The sequence below is a fragment of the Lissotriton helveticus genome, chromosome 5_1 (genome assembly GCF_964261635.1).
Source record: "Lissotriton helveticus chromosome 5_1, aLisHel1.1, whole genome shotgun sequence".
NCBI lineage: Eukaryota > Metazoa > Chordata > Amphibia > Caudata > Salamandridae > Lissotriton > Lissotriton helveticus.
The window spans coordinates 559458582-559479757 of record NC_136065.1 but is presented as its reverse complement, the minus strand read 5'-3'; positions in this window follow the sequence as shown (position 1 = coordinate 559479757).

The following is a 21176-nucleotide window of genomic DNA, read 5'->3' as shown; positions in this document are numbered from 1 at the left end:
TCATTCGTACATAAACCCCCAAAATCCACCCGCAGTATTCATACCGCACACCAGACACAACATCTACTGTGATCATGCAGCCTTCACTTTATGTACCTGATCTGATCTCTGAAGAGAGGAGTCCTCAGCCTCTTGCTGAATCGAAGGAGGGTTGAAGCAGCTCCCATGTTGGGAGTGATACTGGTCCAAGTTCTAGGAGTGTAGAAGGAAAATTCCTGCCTTCTGTTTCCCCCTTTTTACGTTATTTGTCCCCACTTTAGCAATATCCTGGTTTCTGGTATGACGTTGTGCATTTTAGGAGGTTAGATTCTTGACCACGTTTTTTGTACTATTGTTTCTAATGACCCTGTAGGTGTTGCAACTGGTCTTGATCGAGTCTGGCTGGAGAGCTAATTAAATTCCTTTAGAGTTCGGATATTGTGGGTGAATTTCCTCAAACCTTTGATCAGCTGTGCAGCGGCATGTAGGATGCCTCAAAGTTGTGTCAAGTAGACAGTTGAGCCATTTACCAACAACTGCCTTCATACATGCTCCAGAACTCTCTATGATACCCAATGATACACCACAACTGACACGCCCTAACTTAATCTTCATTTGTGAAGCTTTCACTATACAACTATGCAACATTCAACTGCAAAGGGGTCTAGCATCCTTCTGAAATGATAATGCTCCCTTCTGTGATCCCCATGCCATGCAGCTACTCCAAAATCCTCGATTAAGGTTCAATCAACACACATGCACAGGCGCTCCTCAGCTGTAGTCTTGTCACACGCCGGACACCTTACACTTCTATGATGTTCATGCTGTGCATCTTTTATGACACCCTAATACAACCTTCAAATGCGCACTGTCCTAACATCCTCTTGAGATGAAAATGCTGCACACCGTTCTCTGATCCCCATGCCTTGCCACTTCTCCAGAATACTCATGCAACGTTCATCCAACACACATCCTATGGTGCTCTCCAGTGATATTCTTTCCTTAAACAATACTGTTCTCTGATCCTCATGCCTTTAAGCTTTTACAGTATGCTTCAGCAATATTCATGCCACACAATGCAAACCGTCCTTTTGTAATCATATCAAGCAGCTTCCACAATAGTATTATGCAGTCTTCACCTGCACACATGCCCCAACACCCTCCTACAATCTTTAGACCGCACACCTGACACAACTCACTTATGTGTCCCTCATGGTTTACAATAGCCACAAAAAACTTCTGTAATCCTTATACACATAGCTTACAACATCCTCTAGGATCCTTAAGCCATATTCCTGACACAGCATTCTTCTGTGATTATCATGACATTCACCTTCCACAACACACTCCTTGGATTTTGAAGCCACACTCCAGAAAAAAACTTTCTCCCATAATACCCAAGTCCTGCACCTTCATACCACACCCCATAAAAAACACCCTTCTGAGATCCTCATTCAGTGTACTTCCACAACTCTCTCCAGGCATCTTTAAGCACTTCTAATACAACGTTCTTCCACGAATCCGAAGTGACGCACCTGCATATTGGGCACCAGACACACACCCAAATGTTATCCTCATACCACGCAACTTCTTCAACACTCTCCTAGGATTTCTAAGCAGTACCCTTGATACACCACTCTCATGATCCTCTAGTGGTGCACCTGCATAAAAGTGCACTACTCTCCACACAGTTCTGTGATCCTCATGCGGCGCACCTCCCACAACACCCTTCTAGAACAGTGGTTCCTAACCTGTAGTCTTAGGACCTCTGGGGGTCTGCAAGGCCTACTCAGGGGATCCGCAACAGTTTTACAAAATTAAGTAATATTCAAATTAATTAACTAAAATTAATAAAGTATATACAAATAAGGAAGCACCATTGAACATTTGATTGTGAATTACACAAAATATTTCAATATTTGAGCATTAGTTTGGGGTATACTTGTTTTTGCATTTTTGTGTATTGTTTGAGGTTCACATCATAGAAATTGCTTAGGCCAGTTTTCCAGACCTCCGATAATGACTCAGTGGGGGTTCCCAGATTCCTGTAATGATTCAATGAAAGTCCATGGAAGTCAAAAGTTTAAGAAACGCTGTTCTAGAACTCTTAATCCACATTCTTGACACAAAACCCTTCTATGATCCTCATGCCATGCACATTCCACAACACCCTTCCACAACACCCTCCGAGGATACTGAAGCCACACTCCAAATACAACAGCCTCCCATGATCTTCAACTCACGCTCCTGCATATCGCACACCATACACAACACCCTTTTGGGATTGTCTTACTACACATGAGTCATAAGAAACCTCACGGAAAGCTTGAGCCATGCTCCTGACATGAAATCTTCTTGCATTCCTTAAACCACACACATGCTTCTGGGATCCTCAGGCTAAACATGTGTTAGGAAACACTGCTACAATTACCATGTCACAAAACCCTTCTACCATTACGCCCATGCCACGTACATATGTGACACTGTCATGTAAACCCATGGCATGCACATATCAAGGGCACAGCTCTCATTAGTGCAGCAGGTGCAGGGGTGGATTCACAGTTTTGAGTGACTCACAGCATTAATGTTTGTTTCTTAGTGCCCAATGAATGGGTGGAGCACATTTTTCTTATCTGCATTTCTGCTCATATTTAACTTGATTTACCATTGTGACAGGATTCTGTTATTCAAACCCCTTACCATACATAAGTCACAACAGCCTCTTGCAATTCCCAGCTGCGGACATACAGCAAAAACAAACAAGAATTCGAAAAACAAATTGGTCTGGCATTGACTGCCAGCCTTTTGGTCTTGTCAGTGCTTGCTTTGTTTTGCCAAGGTGTGTGAAAAACTTCATTGTTGAGGGATATGTTGACCTACCCCATCAGTTTAAAACAACCATAGGCATAGCCAATAGGTCTCGCCTTTGGGACCTTATAAGTGTTTAGCCATGCAACACTTGATGTTGTTGCACCAAGGATATTTTGTGCTGGATAACTAAACACTTATAAGGTCCCAAAGGCGAGACCTATTGGCTATGCCAATGCTTGTTTGTCATTGTCTGGTCAAACATCATGCAACCTCCTCTGGCTCCTGTCAAAACAGTGCACAGAATAGGAGTCAACCTGGATTTGAATAAAACAAGTGAATCACAGTTGAGTGAATATACCGGGATATATTACGGACAACTCAAGATCTTAAGGAAATTACTCCCTGACATTGAGGAAAACTGCCTGAAAAAATGAGATACAAATACATTCAAATTAGGGACTACCTAGTACGGAAAATGAATTTGATAGAAATTACAAGTTCAGATATTTGGGCCTGTTTCTATTCTGTGCATAGAAAGCCATTAATTAGTCTGGGATACAAGTGTCTCAGTTAGAATAGTTTTGACGAAGCTTCTAGACTGGCATCAAAATGGACTGTTAGCCTAGGATATAATGTGACAACTCAGAATATCTCTGCTGCCTTAGTCAACATCACTAAAGCCATCCAGTCTTCCAGCTTGAAACTCCAATCGTATAGAACGGTCAGCCAACTTTACTACACTCCACTAAAAATCTCTAAATGGGCACAAAATAACTCTAACAATGATCGTACTAAATGTCCTAAATGTGGTCTGGTGGCAGCAGACCTCATACATATGATATACTCATGCCCAACACTAACTAAATATTGGGTGGACATAGAAAATATTTTAACGCAAAATCAACTAATTAACTTCTCACTCAATGCAGCCGCGGTACTGTTGTCCATATACCCGGTTAGCCCTATCTATAAAGAACTGCTAAATATCACACTGGCTTGTGCCAGACTCGTGATCGCAAGGGCTTGGATTTCTCAGAATCCTCCTCATATAACTGAATGGTGGACATTGGTTTGGGAAATTTACACTCTGGAAGAGGCTATTGCTAGGAATAGAGGAATTAAAGCAAAAAAAAAGTTTGTCAAGATATGGGGGAATTTATTGCAAGGCCAGCAATGATTTGGATCATGGATGTTCTTTTTGTTTATGGCTTATTAATTATTAATGATGTGTCCTGACTAGGATCTACTATCTTTTAACATTTGTTTGTGTTTCGTACAATATGAACCTACACCGAATTGAATTCGATTTATCTTATTTTTCTGATTTTGTATTTGGATATGTTAATTTCTATGAATTGCTTGTCAAATAAAATTCTTTAAAAAATAAAAATAAAAAATAAAAAGACATGGAGGAAAACTGGCATATAATAGTAGTCAACATCTTGATACAATCTAGAGTGGACTATTCCAAAGCCACCTATATGGGAAAACCTATTTACCACGTCCACCCAGTTCAAAATGCTCCTGCCCAGATTCCCACAGGCATGTCAAGATGTCACAGGATTACTCCTATGCTAAAATTCCTGCACTGGCTTTCGGTCTATTTTAGAATTGATCATAACGCTCTTACTATTGTTAAACAGTGCACCATCATAGTCATGTTTTCCAATACCCACGTTCCAGCCCCACCAAACAAAGCCCTAAAACATACAACCCAGTTTCTGATGCCGGTGCATCGTGCCAGAACAGTCACTTCTGGAGACTGAGCATTTTCGTCTGCAGCAGCCTAACTATGGAATTCACTCATCAGTCCTATGCACGTTGAACCCTCACTTATTAGGTATAGTAATATCATTAAAACGTTTCTGTTTTAATCATTTACTGCCCTTCCTCTTGTTGGTATTTTACCTTATCACTGCAAACAAGCTTTAAAAATAAATGTAATCTACCAAAACTTGAAATGCTTTTGTCACCTTTTAACTTTATCCCCATTAATGGATGCGCACAAACCTTGCCATGTCCTTGGAAGACTAAGCAAACTAAATATGGTAAATGCCTGCCACTTTTCAGGTGGATACATCAAACGAGGCCTCAGATATTACCAAATTAACACTTTTTAACTCTCTTTTTTATCTGTGCCACCGTTAACAAATCTGTAGTTTAAAGAAAATACCAATAGTAAGCTAACGCTGCTTCAAACGTTGTGCTAATTCATCAAATGATGCTAAAGCTATAGGCAAATAAAAAAAAACTTTCACCTGACAAGACATATTGCTGTCTAAGTTTGATTGAAAGATCAATTCAATTTGCACCCTACAAAAACAACTTTTCTAACACTAATTTCTATTAAAAAAAACCTACTGAACGCATTTAGAGCAAACCAAGCAAAATCACTTTCTTAAGGGCAGTTTTACTTTAATGTCAAATTTGATGTAACTTGAGAGCCTTTTGGGCTTTTAAGAGAGCAAAGAATGGGATATGTCACACTTTTGACTTCCTTTTAGTTTGACCTTCACTTGCAGGAACTGCGCAAAACATGCCATGCGAAACCCATATCGAATGAAATTTTTTATTGGAAAGTTCAATGCAGATTAGTCAAATGGTGCCAAAGATATTAGGAACAAAAGTTTTTTAATTAAAACTCTGACTATTGCCACTTGTGCAATATACATGGTAAACTAGTCAACTAGAGACAAAACTGCTCCTTTCCCCTCAAAATTAAAATTGCAAGTATACAACATGAAACAAAAGCCATGCCTGTTTCAAGTGCATGCGCTCCTCAACTAACCCATGTGAACAGGGCCAGCAACATAAACACCAACTTGTCAACTACAGTCACAGAGTGGGCACTACACAGGGGAATGCAGTTATGATGACTTATAAATAGGAGCAGATCCACGTGGAAATGCAACTATAACTGGTATACATTGGCCCAAAAAGGATACGCAGGAAATGAATGTTTAACAATGTCAAGATTCCACTAATTTCAGCCACCTGAAGAACACATGCCACATAATCAAACCACGCAACAAACTGAAAGACGTAGAGCAGAGGGATCAGCTGCTTGCTGGATCCTTCATTGATTTGGACATTACTGAAACAGCACAGGGGCTTCAACGACGCTCACAGGTGGTTTACATCTCACCTGAAAGCTGTTAAGCTTGAAGTTCGTCAAAAGGAGCGGAAATGGCGCACAGCGTACTCAGAACTGGATAAAGCAAATTACCGCAGGGTTCGTAAGGAGTATCAGAAACTCATTCAGAAACATAAAACTGACTATTTTTCGGAAAAAATTCTTCACTCACATAACAAATCAAGAGAACTGTTTAACATCGTGGAAAGTCTTAGCGGCAGTGATAGAACTTCTCCATCGGTGGCCCCCACCCAGGAGCTTTGTAATTCATTAAACACTTTTTTCTTTAATAAAATTTGCACCATAAAACAAAGTATCCACCCCACTCTGTCTCCTCTCCCTCTGGCTGATACTTATTACAACCCTTCGACCCTGGAATTTCTTCCCCCCATTGTTGATGACAGCCTATCTAAATTGTTTGTTAAGGTCAAATCTGGCTCCCCTGATGACATCTGTCCCCCACACATCATGAGAGAAGTGGGAACTACCATTCCTGATGGCATGCTTCCCATGTTGAACGTATCTCTCTCACAGGGTAGAGTTCCGGACAATTTTAAAAAAGCCCTCCTTATTCCCCTCATAAAAAAAACTGGAGCTAACCCGCTGGACCCGCTTAATTATAGGCCCATTTCATTGCTGCCTTATTGTGCCAAAATACTGGAGGCTCATGTCTGTGACAGTATCTCCAAATTTGTGGAAGAATCAAAATATCTTGCACCCAATCAGGCGGGCTTCCGCCCTTGCCACTCAACTGAAGCTGTTATCCTCTCAGTGCAGAATACTCTAAGGCGGAATGCTGATGAGGGGATCCATCAGGCTCTGGTGTTACTGGACCTTTCGGCTGCGTTCGACATGGTTGACTACACCATCTTGGTCAACCGTGTCGAGCAGACAGGTCTTAGGGGCCCCGCGCTGAGCTGGATTCGCTCATTTATCACTGGCCGCACTCAATCTGTTAGATTGGGTACTTTCACAGCTCCCACTATATCTACCATCTGTGGAGTACCTCAGGGCTCATCTTTGTCACCTCTGCTCTTTAATTTGTACCTACGCCCCCTTCTATATTCTCTTAGGAAAGCTAGAGTTACCATCTTCAACTATGCAGATGATTTGAAGCTCATCTTTCCCTTAAACACCAAGGACTCAGTGGAAGAGTTTCAAAACACCATGTCTCATATCCTGAGTTGGATGAGCTGCAATCACCTGAAACTTAACCCGGGCAAGACTGAACTGGTCTTGCCTGGGCAGAGCGCACTTAGTTGGAATCCTAGCTTCTGGCCACCCAGCATGGGAGCTCCTCCGTCTAAGTCATCTTCAGTTAAGAGCTTATGAATTTTTATCAGTGAGGATCTCTCCTTGAAAAGGCAGGTTGGCGCAGTTGTGTCATCCAGCTTTTTTCAGCTGAAGAAAATCAAGAAGATTGCCTGCTTTTTCTCTCTGGAAGCCCTAACACTGATCGTCATTTCCCTGGTCCTGTCTAGATTGGACTTTGCCAATAGTCTCTATCTTGGGCTCCAGGCTGGAGAGCTAAAGCGTCTCCAGCTGGTTCAGAACCAGGCGGCCAGACTCATTCTTAAACTATCGAAAAGGCAGTCTGTTAGATCAGGGCTAAAACAGCTACACTGGCTGCCTGTCGAGCAGCGGGTAGCTTTTAAAACCGGGTGTATTCTATTTAAGTCTCTACATGATACTGGCCCTCTATTCATTGGAGATTTGTTTAAAAGATACAACCCTTCCCGCAATCTCCGGTCCATACACAAATATCTTTTGGTTGTCCCCTCTTACAAGAAGAAACGTCTCGGAGGTTGCTGCTTTGACCATCTTGCAGCTACCTTCTGGAACTCTCTTCCTCTTCATTTAAACCTTTGTGACAACATCCTTAGTTTCAGACATTCTCTTAAAACCTGGCTATTTTCCCATGCGTTTTGCTGAGCTCCCTATCTCTACCTTTGATTGGCGCGTTGCGTTCCTGTCTATAGCGCCATGAAGCCCCCGGGCGTACGAGCGCTCAATAAATACATATCAATATCAATATCAATATCAATTGTTGAAAAGGGCGAAGGCGCCTGGCCCCAAAGGCATTTCAGGCTATTTATATCTGTAACAACCACAAATCTGGGCACCCTACTTAAATGCCCTAGGAAATGCTATTCTGAGAGGTGAGAATATGTCTTCCTCCTGGCATGTAGCTACTATCATCCCTATTTACACGAAGGGGAGGAGGGATGTACCCTCCAATTATACACCCATCAGCTGGTTTGACATTGGCTAGAAAATAGTTTCTAGGCAGATATTGTTTAGGCTCCAAAAATAGCTAGTAGACCAATAGATTCTTTTAGCTAGCCAGGTGGGATTTAAGGTTAAAGTCAGTACTATCAACCAGGTGTTCCACTTCAGGACGATTTGCTGGAATTACATCACCTCGCGGCGTACCACGTATACGTTGCCTTTATAGATCTAACAGCAGCATTCGACCTGTGACAAGGGATAATCTATAGACCGGTCTGGAGTATTATGGTATTCCAGGTGATCTCTTGAAGAACTTGAAAACTCTGCACTTAGAATCCTATGCACAGGTCAGGTTGCATGCAGGAGGGGAACCTACATCCAAGATAACAATAAATCGAGGAGTCAGGCAAGGTTGTGTGCTTGCCCCACGCTCTTTAGTCTCTCTATCAATGGAGCGGAAGAATGGTTATGCCCCCAAATCTGTGGGCATTAACACGTCTATCCTTATGTTTGTAGATGATACGCTCCTATTATTACGAGCCCTGCGTGGCCTCCAGGTATTGCTGATTCGCTTTGTATCATCCTGCCTCGATAGGGGCCTTGAGATAAATCCCACCAAGTCGAAAATTAAGGCAATAAACCCTCACCGCTCCTCTATAGGCAGAATGTGCATAGAGGGGGTGCCTCTGGAACAAGTAAAATGTTTTGATTATCTTAGTGTAAGATCAGCTGATAATATATCCCGGGTACCACAATTGGAGAAAACTAGAACTAACCTGATCAGATGTACGTTGTTACAACGCATGCTTTTACTACGCATGCCTTTACAATGCAGGTTTTCCAACGCAAGTCGTTACAACGACTTGCGTTGGGGGGTGCTGGATAGTGAATAGTTAAATTTACTATTCCAACTCCAGTCCCCGTGGATAGTAGGGAAGGTGTTGGATAGTAAATTAAACTATTACCTATCCTAGAGCGCCCCCCAGCGCAATTCGTTGTAATGACTTGCTTTGAAAAACCTGTGTTGTAAAGGCACTGCGTGGTAAAAGTTGCGTCGTAAAGGATGTTTCCCAACCTGATCTGAAGGGCGTTGGCCATAGGAAGGAAATACAAGGCCACCTCCTATGGAGCTGTTCATCAGGTATTAGTATTAGGACGCTTTTTAATTTGCCTGCAAGCACGCCTCTGTTGCTCCTATGCCATGACCTATCACTAAAGAGAATTGACCAAGTGATACTACTAAAACCCATGCTATACTGGGTGCGATTCTGCACGAGTCCAGAACTGGAGTCCTATAGAAAAGCTCTTGGGGAGTTAGTTACTATTGAATAAAGGAGTTCTCACCCCAAGGCTCACGAAAATAACATCTCTGTGTGAGCTTGTTAAAATGGAGGAAGTTTGGCATTCTTCTGCCCAAATGACAAAAGGCTTTACCTCTAAATTTAAGCAAGTCTATTGGCATTTTATGCTGGCACAAAGTTGGAAAGACCAAAAAAGCAGGCAATATCACTGAGAAATTTCACACTCATGGATGTTCTTTTAGTTTTGAATCCTATCTGGATAGGATTCAGACCCCCCTCAGGTATGAAGTCTGTATAGAACGTTTAGGACTGTTACTCTACGGTTAAAATCCTTCAATTGCAAATGAGATAAAAGTGTCTCTATGTCTTCCCATGTCCATTTTGCTTGTAGTTGGAAGAGTCATTCAATCATTTCCTTTTTTGCTGCCCAATCTACGATCTGCCTCGTAAAAAATGGATCATTCCAGTGTGCAAGTTAATGGGCATGGTGCATTATTGGGATTCCTCCAGGATAATTATGTGCAACACAAAAGAGAATATTGTGTTCGTGATTTCCAGAGTTCTAATGTGGGCATGGAGATTTAGATCAAACACGCTTCTAGTTTAACTTAGACTGCAGATTATTTGGTTGTGCAGTGGGTGATTATGAAAAAAGCTGTATTTTGCACCCCCAATATTACTGTTGCCAGTTACTTTTTAAAATATAAAAGAAAATGTGTACTGTTCTTTTTTAATATGACAAGTAATGTTAACGTTTTAACGCATTTATGTATGTATTATGATTGCACATTGTTTCCACACAAAGGATCTAGCGGGAGAGGCACGACCAGTTACGTACTACTCCCTATCTACTATGAAACTCACAAAACATATGCATGGTCAGAAAATACAGTACACCTATACATTTACATATATATGTATGAGTGTGTGTGTGTATGTATGAGCTGTCAAAATAGAACCCCTTTCAGGACAAGCACCCTCACTCACTCGAAGGTGACATGCTTCATCATTGGGTTCCCTCTTCACAACTGGCCTCCAAGGTCCACAGTGCAGGCTACAACTCCCCTACTGGGAGGAGCTGAGGTGTTTTAAGGATGAGTAGTGTTGTAGGATTAGTGAGGGACAGAGTACAAATGAAAAGGTCGCTGCACTCGTCACTTTAAAATGCTTACAATTGCTTTGGGTTATAGGGCTCATGTAGAACCTGAATACAGCTATCACTTATTTTTAATAATTATGACTCTTGCACTCAGGAAATTATGTTTGTATCACCATTTCAGCCTTTTAGGTCAGAGTGAATATGCATCACAAAACTATATTTCATGTGACTACAGTATGTGTCACTATGTACACTTGTTGGACACGCGCCACCATGCCTAATGATGTTGTGCTTGTGACTTGTTATGTGATTATTTTCTAATGACTGAAGGCCTTTTGGAAGATAATCAACTCAGGTCGTAGAGAACGAAAACGGTCTTTCAAGACTAACATTGTGGCAGAAACCTGTAACGATCATTACCAGGCCCTGTACGCTACACCTGAGGAAAAGGAAAACTCAGTAAACCTAATCAATGACTTACAACTGAGTGTATCCCAGGAGTCTCCAGAGATAACCCTGCCTGAGGTATTAAGTTTTATAAATAAAAAAGTCCCGCACAAAGCACCGGGACTAGACAAAGTTCTGGGGGATCTCTTCCTCTCTGAACCAACAATCTGGGGGCCTTTCCTGTGGGACTCATTCAACGCAGTGCTGGGGGGAATGTTGATCCCTAAAACTTGGGCTGGAGCTGAAATTCTTCCAGTCTACAAGAAGGGTTCTCCACTTCTACCAGTCAACTACAGACCCATCAGTTTAATCAATGTGACGCAGAAAGTCTTTGACCGGGTATTACTGGCACGCCTTCAGGACTGAATGAGGATCACAATATCCTGAGTCCCTTCCAAGCAGGTTTTAGGAAACAAAACTCTACTGTAGATCAAATCTTAAGGCTCCAGGTTTTCCACTGGAAAACAGTGATCTTAGAGGGTGGTATACTTTATTTAATATCTGTATATCTAAAAGCTGCATTTGACCTGGTACCCAGGGACAAGCTGTGGTCTGTACTAAATGATATTCAGGTCCCCACATATATCTGCCATATGATCAGGAGATTACATAAAGGACATTTGGCCCGAATTAAATATGGGAAACAAGGGAAGCTCTCTACAACCCTCATTGTCAACAGAGGTTTTAGGCATGGATATGTGTTATCCCCCACGTTGTTCTATTTTACATCAATGCACTGGTAGACGCATTGAGCAAGGAGAAGGACATCGATGCCCCAAAGATTGCTAAAAAAAACCAATACCGGCATTGATGTTTGCTGATGGCACCCTCCTGCTTTCCAAATCACCAATGAGAATTCAAAGGATTCTTGTTAGCTCTGGCTCTATTTGCAGTAATAAAGGGTTTCAAATTACAATCCAGAAGACCAAATATATGGTCTTCAACCTAGTAAATTACACACGCCCTAACCCTGTTTGAATGGCACCCTACTTGAGAGGGTATCCATTTTTTAACTGAAAAAATGGACTGAGCAACACAAATAGCAAAAACTAGCCTTAAGTTAGCACAGACAACAGGGAGCATGGCCAAAGCTTAAACAAACTCCTTTTGCAAACCCATCAGCCCCACTGCTGCGCTATAAAGCGCAAGCAAGGGTCGCCGCCATGTATGGGGTGGAATTTTGCGGCCACTGCTTAATGAAAAATATAACTAAGATTGAAAATAATGTAATTAGGCAACTACTTGGACTCCCTCCAGCACCCCATGTGTCCCACTCCATTTGGATTTAGGCATTAGGTCGATTGCAGAAGAAATAGGACTCAGACCACTAACTTTCTGGTGATGTATTTGGGCTACTTTGGAACTGATTGTATCTAGGTCAGAGTTAAAAGAGGTAATGGGTCTCCCGTCCCGGGGGCAGGGAAATTACCCTGGCTTACAAACATTAGAGACACACTCCATAGCGTTGGAAGAACGAGCATGTGGGGTGACTCGCCATGCTTGTCTGCAACATCAAGGAACAAACTTGCCAGGAGCTATAGGGGAGTAAGACTTGCTCTCCTTCATGGAAGCTCCGCATTAGGTTCTGTAATATTAACCTTTATAGGAATCAAAGACCATATAATGCAAAGCCTTTCCTAGATTAAATACAGCCAGCCCTTGCTAGGAAACTGTATGTACAATTCAGGCATGCGACACTCCCCTGCACTCATTTTCCAATAAAAGAGTAGTCACTGTTTACCTGGGCATGCAGAAATGCAGAGGAAACAGAACTTCATGTATTCTCTTTCTGTCCTGGTTACAGAAAAGCTAGATCAGGATGGTTGATACAGTTGTGCAGAAATTTGGGGACCGCCCATTGTGCAGAAGCATTTAGGCTCCTGAAATGCGATGCTCGCGATTCCTGTTCTCTATGTAGTGTGCGCACAAGTTTTTTTGGGCCCCAGTATTCAGATTCAAGTCAAACCACTGTACTTTCTGGGGTAGAACCAGGGTAGTCATGGAGCGTGCTGGGTCTAATAACAAAAAACGTTTCCCTTGGGGCAGGAATTTTAGCCAGAGGAATGTGGAGACTAATTAGATCTTCTGTAATCAAACAACAATTGCCCTGAAAATAGCGGAAAGTTCCGTCCTTCTATCTGACTATCACATTCACCTGGATCTTAGTGCGTGCAAGCAATTTCTGCGACCCCACCATTCACCTCTAAGCCAAACTGCCGTCCCCCTTGCGGAGGGTCTAGGTCTAACTGCATTACGGGTCTGCCTGCATTAAAAGGGGAAAGGCACTTTAATGGGTAGGACCTTCATGCAAGGGAGTTAGGAGACCAATTGCACTTCTTACTGGTCAAATATAACTGCACCTAGTTAAATCTCCTTAAAAGTTCCAAAAATATTGTCCTTTTTAACTGAATATTTTAACAAATAGGGTTTTATTCTATTTTATTGTGGGTACATTGAATACTTGGTTTTAAATATTTTCCTTTATCTGAATGTATACTATGTTGTTAGGTTAGGGTAGAGATGAAGAACCATCTACTGACCGAGAAAATGAGGTCATAGAATTACTGCTGCTTGACTATGGGCTGGGAAGTGCACTGTCCAATAAAGGGAGTCAATCTTAGACTACTTACCTAGTTCTTTAATTTTAATGCATATGATGAGTCTCAAACTCTTAGAGGAGTTATTCCCCATCGGTCTAATCTAAATATTGCTTTGAACCATCACACAGTAGACTGTGTATATACCAAACACTCAGTCTCAGGAGCTAGTTTTCCCCATATAGGCATGGACCAGGCATCCAACATGGCGGAACTCCTTTACTCCAGTCTTTAGGATCTTGGAGGGTTTATGTTGTTTTGAGTTCATTCCGACTTTGGAGGACATCACAGAATGCACACAAGGACATTCATTGATTATGTGAATGTGCAGTTATAACGTTGGCTATTCTTATGTGCTGTATGTATTTATTGCATTGGCACTTTTATGGTTGTTTAACTGAAATAAAGTATTTTGATGATGATTCTTTTTATTGTACTTTTATGGTTATATATTTTTTAACCAAAATAAAGTACATTTGAAAGACAAGGTCATGTCTGCTTGTGTTATGAAGAAAAGGGTCTGTCTTCATTAGTATATCAACTTGAGACTTTTATTTGTTTACATTTTCTATGTCTTGCCATTGTTTTTTTGTCTGATTAAGGGCCCTATTTACAAAGTTAAAATACATTGTAAATGTATGTTTATGATTTAATTTACCTCTTTTATGCCTGTCAGGATATCACGAAGGAAATTATGACAGGTGTAAGCTCATTTTCTATTGTGGAGATCTTCACACTTGTAAACTCCACTCAAGGGGATGGAAAAGGGCATTACAAGGTGTGCCAGGGGTGGTTTGCCATGAAAGTTTATGAGTACTCACAAACGTATTTTTATGGGCATTCACAAACTTCCCTGATCCTTTTCCACCTTGGAAATGGTCAGATATTTACTCCAGCACAGGGAAGGAGGAACTCTCCTTCCAGGGAATGAATGGGAATGGATTGCCCGAGGGTTAGCTGGGAGATCATGGTAAGGGCTTTCTCCATGGGAACATAATTTCACTCCAGAGGAAAAGAACGTGCATTTGTATGTGTTATACTATTCCCCCTTTGTGCAACCCTCTACTATGAAGAACTCAACACACAGAGAACCGGAGCGGGCTAGAGAGGACCTTAACCTTCCCAGAATGTCTGGAAACCTGCAACTTTTGGCAGTTGTGGCCGGCATGGCTCGTGAGTATGGGGTGGGCGCGGGGATGGGCATGGGGGGGTTTCATGCAGGGGTGGTCGCGATTGCAGGAGCACAACTAAAAAAAAAATCTATTACCTTGCCGCCGTTGGGTCCCGGGTCCAGCGTCTCTGCTACTGACTTCAGGAACAGGAAGCTGGCAGCCAGACTCCCTCCTCTAAGCCAATCGCAATGCAATGCAGTGTTGTGATTGGTCTGAGCACCATGACACGGCACTCAGCCAGGGGCTGATGCAGGCTGTACTGCAGCCTGCATGGAGAAGTGGGAAAGTGCCCATGACTGGTTTGGCGGCCCGAGAGTGCAGACCAAACAGTCATTGCACACTCAGGAATGGGCAAACCACTCCTCCCCGGCCTTGCTCTGTTAGCACAGAAGCCCCGCCCACCCACAAAGGAAACAAAAAATGATAACAACTGAAAGTTATTAGCATTTTATGTTTTTGCTTCTAGCACTGTTTGAAGCAGTGGGGCGATGCTCCTCCACCATAGCGGAGGAGCCGCCACTGGCTCTCGGGTTTACTTCTGGGAATGTTGCTGAAGACGGAAAAGTGATTGCAGGTGGGGATCTTATCCTGTACCTTTCCACCTCTTATGTGAAAGGGCTCTACACGTTTGCTGCATCTGTAAGAAAACATCTTGCTGGATTGGACCAATAAATGTTGCGTAATAAGCAGGCATGCACAACTTTCAACAACAGAAAGCGAATGTCAAACAGTCAGATGGTACAGCATGGTGTATTTCATAGTTTTAAAAAGTGATGACAGTATAAACTTGAAAAAAATATTTGCAGAAAATTACATCAGGAATGCACATTTGTAACTATCATATTACTTCCTCACTCTGTTTTCAAATGCACAACACATTTTCCATCACTGAGAAAACAAATTTCGCCACACTATGCAGTGTAATTAAACAATTCATGTCTGGAAATTTTAGGCAGCAGAAATAAATATCACATGTTGAGGAAAATTGTGAAAGTGACAATTCTCAGCGTAATCTATTCTTTATATATCATTATTTGAAATAGAGGTTAATGCAAGAGTAAAAGCTCTGTCGAAGTTGTTCAGAATTGACACACTTCAGTTCATTTGTGGTACTCGGGGGCAGGCAGGTGGACATCCCGGGGCAGAAGGCACCTCTATATCTTGCCCTTCCGCATCCTGCTACTCTTGACGCTGGTTAGACTACTCAGTGGCGTAACAATAGCTCCAATCCCCGTGATGCGGGGGGGGGGGGGGGGCAAAGCTCTGGAGGCCCCGTTCAGCATTGGCAGGTCCCTGGCCTGAGAGCTCTAAAGTGGGTACGGAGCGTGGGGGGGGGGGGGGGGGGGCTGCATGTACTTTGCAGGGGGCCCCTCGATCTTCGTCATGCCACTGAGACTACTCATGACAAGTGATACTGGTGTCAATAGGGCCCTCACCCTCACCCCTCTGCCCGAACGTCGTAGAGGTACTTGGGGAACCTATGACCAAAGATTCCTATGTTTGTGAGAAGCGTTTCTTAAGAAAGGTCTTAGCTAATCCATCAAATGCAATAGATTCGTCTTTCTTACCAATGTTTAGGTTGAGGGGGATGAGAACATAAATAAGTAACATTATCTTAGAAGAGTTCATAACCAGAAGCAGCTACGTTTAAAGATCAATTGTAGACTTGTGAACAAAAGTTAAGGTAAGACACTTATTAAAATATTTAAACGTGCATGTCCTAAAAATACTGGGCTATCATCCTCGGTTAACATTTGCAGAAACTGCTGACTGGTAAATACAGTGTTCCTTTTCAGAGAAATTTCCTGGTAGATCTAAAGCAGATGTGCTGTCACTGCTCTCTGGAGTTCTTTACTGCTCCTTTGGGAGTAACATATATGCTTTTTATTTTACAAAGTGATAACAGTGCTTTGCCCGTTCAGATCTTCTAACTGTCCATATATTCTTTCAATGTGCAGTGGGAGCTGAGGCACACAAACACACATATTTAAGGGAAGTTGCTATACCTATCTGTTTGAATTGCACTTTATGTTTTGATTATTTTTTAGAGTATAATTCAAATAGCTTTCTTTGTTAAGCGGATGTTGTGTCTTCCGATCTATAACTTCATAACCTAACGTAAATCTGCAATATGGAGTTTTGTGCCAATTAACTTTATGGGCAGAATCTTTAAGAACTCTGAACATCTGAATAATAAAATCTAACTCACTCAAATGTGGGCCCTTTTTTAAATGTACAAAAAAATGCATCCTCAAAATAAGCTGTAGAAATCTCAAGAAATGTTAATATATAGCAAGCAATTTCTTACAATTGCAACAAAAGTTGCTTCTCCGATTTCTATTGAGCCTACATTCTGATGCTCATCACATTAAGAATGCGATCTACAACACTTTCTTAAATGGTCATTTACTATACGTCTCTGGCTAATTAGACTTACTTATAATTACACTGGAAAAGCATTATTTTAATAGGTGCTAATCCAGGGATCCTTCTGGCTTTGTTTTATACAGTTGCAATGTAGGAATAGTATTTGTATCTAGCCGTAACAATCCTTTCTTTATCTACATATACAATAAGATAAGGAAGAATATCCATGTGCAACGTTCTAATATGTCTACCTTTTCTATTAATAATTTGTACTTTTTGGTTTTGTTTAATAAAACAAAATATCGACAAAAAGATTGCAGCAAAATATGTCACAATATTTTTCTGTAAACACCCTACCCTAACACAAGTTTAACTTTTTTAAATGTGTATTTATTTAACCTATTGAACAGATAGATTCGAAATAGCGTTCAGTATATCATTGCAGTATATTGCATGGCCATTTATCTGTTGTTTAGTGTACTTGAATTAACTTGGTAGACAGGTGAGAAGGAACTAGGGAACAATGCAACCTGTGCATTTCTGAAAACTATAATATTTTCAAATGGTTTTATTTTCTCTCCAAAGAGAAGTCACATAATATTCAACCTATGCAGCAATAATGCAGCTGAAAACATTCCCACCTGCAGATTTATCTTCGTCAATGCCTAGTTTTGAAAATCACGTATATGTGCTCTGCTGGTTTAACAATACACCCTTTTTTGGTGTGGCCTAGAGACAGATTTAGCTAGGTTGCCAGTCTCATGTTTTCCACAGAGTTCATAACACACACACACACACCACAAAAGCAAACTCCTAAAATTTCCACTGCATTGATATGAGAGAGACGGACCCAAATGGCTCATGCAGGAAGATGCAAAATTCTCCAAGAAGATGACCTGCTCCGCTCCGCCCCTTTCCTGAAAGTTTGGGGGTGGTACGTGAAGCCGGGGCCGAGAAAAAAGGGGGGTCCCAAAACGTGTTTACCCCATGCAATTTTCCGTAGGGACCTTTAAAACGGGCTACAGCCTGAACTGCTGAACGGAATTACACCAAATTTGGCAAAAAGGTAGAGTTTGGTTAGCATATTACGCTTTTTTTTAATGGTGTAAATCCGTTCAGTAGTTCAAGAGAAAATCAAAAGTAAAATCATAGATATATCTATTGACGGAGTACGGTACGCGTACAGTACGCGTACCTTCCCGAGCACGGGCTTTATGCTAATTGGCTGTCAACACTCCAAAACAGGAAGTGTTGACAGCCATCAGTGAAAGAAACCACGCAAAACACGCAAAGGGGGCAGGGTAGAAACACCCTGACCCCCTAGGCCTGCATAGGGGGTCGGGCCCACATTTTTTTTATTTACATTTTTTTAAATCGCGGGATATGCGTATCCCGCAAAAAAAACAAAAAACAACCCGAAGTCTGATTTTTTTTTTAATTAGCCCCGGGGGGGTGGGGGGGGCAAATCCTGGGGGAAATATTGCTCATAATAATGGGGGGCCCAGAGGGGCCCCCCAGCCCCGGGGACCGCCACCCCCCGGGGCTTAAATGTTATGTATGTGGGGGGATCACGGCCCCCCCGCAGCCCCGGGGACCACCACCCCGGGCTTTTAATATTATGTATGCAGGGGGTTTACGGCCCCCCTGCAGCCCCGAGGACCGCCAATCCCCGGGGCTTCTTTAAAAACAAAAAAATAAACCTGTGTGGGGGGCTCAGGCCCCCCACACGCCCCGGGGACTGCCACCTCCCCGGGGCTCTAATATTTAAATTGGGGGGTCCGTGACGGACCCCCCAGCCCTGGGCACCACCACCCCCCAGGGCTTTACAAATGATGGGAGGGGGGCCGCGCGGCCCCTCTCCTGGAGCCTGTGGCTGCCCTGGGGACCGCCACCTCCCAGGGCCGGCTCCTGTAGTGTCCCGGGGTGCCCACCCCCGGGACACTGCTGTTTGCTATGGTTTTTAAAAGAGAGAGCAGGAAACCTGCTCTCTCTTTCAAAAACCAAAGCGATTGCATTTCTGCATGGGGAGCAGCATGTTAGCTGTTCCCCATGCAGAAAAGCAATGCCGGCTCCCGCAGGATGCGCGGAGCCGGCAGGGACCGTAGGGGGCTTGGGGACCCCCCCCACGGCCCCCAACAAGGAGGGCCAGGCCCCGGGGGATGTGGCCCGGGAGGGGGGCCACGTGGCCCCCCTCCCCCCCAAAAAAAATGGCTGGCCCCAGGGGATGGGGTCCCCGGGGCCCAAACTGGCCACAGGAGGGGGGCAAAGCAACCCCCCTCCTAATTAAAAAACAAATAAAAAAGGTCCATGCCCCAGGAGATGGGGACCCCGGGGCAGAGTATGGCCTTGGGAGGGGGGCCAAGCGGCCCCTTCCCGATTTTTTTTTTATTAAAAATTGGGGGCAGGCCCTGGCGGATGGGGTTCCCAGGGCCAAAAAAAAAAAGAAAAAGAAGGGGGGGCTACACAGCCCCCCTTCTTAAAAGTACATTTAAAAAAAGGGATAGGGAGGAGGCAACGCCCCCTCCCTTCACCTCTCTGCAAATGCGCCCCCTGCCGCGTCTGCAGAGGGGTAACTAATTCCCCTTGCATACTGGGGGTCCCTGGGGGCCAACTAGCCCACCAGGAGCCTCCAGTATGCACCAGGGGGCTATGTTGCAGAGAGGTGTAAAAAGGGGTGTGGCCTCATTACACCTCTCTGCAATGCAGCCCCCTGGCCCATACTGGAGGTTCCTGGTGGGCTAGTTGGCCCCCAGGGACCCCCAGTATGCAAGGGGAATTAGTTCCCCCTCTGCAAATGCGCCAGCGGGCTGTGTTGCAGAGAGGTGTAATGAGGCCACGCCCCTTTTTACACCTCTCTGCAACGCAGTCCCCTGGCGTACACTGGAGGTTCCTGGTGGGCTAGTTGGCCCCCAGGGACCCCCAGTATTCAAGGCGATTTAGTTCCCCCTGTGGAAACGCGCCAGGGGGCTGCGTTGCAGTGAGGTGTAATGATGCCACACCCCTTTTTACACCTCTCTGCAATGCAGCCCCCTGGCGCATACTGGAGGTTTCTGGTGGGCTAGTTGGCCCCCAGGGACCCCCAGTATGCAAGGGAACTTAATCCCCCAACCTAGAACGCGCTACAGGGCGCGTTTGCACAGTGGCGAAGGTAGGGGGCAGGGCTTGAGGTGATATGTGTGCAAACACACTCTGTGGGGCGTTTTAAGTTGGGGAATTAATTCCTCTTCAATCCGGAGGTCCCCTAGGGGCCAACTAGCCCAACAGGTACCTCCATCCAGTAAGTGCCACGGAGCTGCGTTGCAGAGTGTTGTAAAAAGGGGGTGTGGTCTGTGAACACCTCTCTGCAATGCAGCTACCTGGCGCATATTGGAGGTACCTAGTGGGCTAGTTGGCCCACAGGGGACCTCAGGATTGAAGCGGAATTAATTCCCCAACTTAAAACTCGCCACAGGGCGTGTTTGCACACATGTCACCTCAGGCCCCTCCCCCTTCCCTCACTATTGATCAAAATATTCCTCTAAAATCAGGCGAACTACGAATTCCGATTTACTCACCTGTTATCACGAGAGACGTCAGTGCTGCATCTTTGAGCCCAGTACGGACCCTGAAAAGTAAATCTAAGCGTACTTACCAGTAACTTGTATTTCCTTCCATTGGAATCTATTGTGTGGTTTTCACCAGAAAAGTTTCAAAGTGTCTATTTTTGAAACGTACAAATATTCCTCTAAAATCAGCCTTACTATGAATTCCGATTTACTCACCTGTTATCAGGAGAGTTCTCAGTGCTGCATCTTTCAGCCCACTACTGATCCTGAAAAGTAATTCTAACCATACTTACAGTGACTTGAATTTCCACCCATAGGCTAACATTGACAGGTTTCACTTGGAAATTCTTCCAAGTGTGGAGTTTTGGAACTTTAAAAAATTCCTCTAAAATCAGCCAAACTACGAATACCGATTTACTCACCTGTTATCAGGAGAGACCTCAGTGCTGTATATTTCAGCCCACTACTGATCCTGAAAAGTAATTCTAACCATACT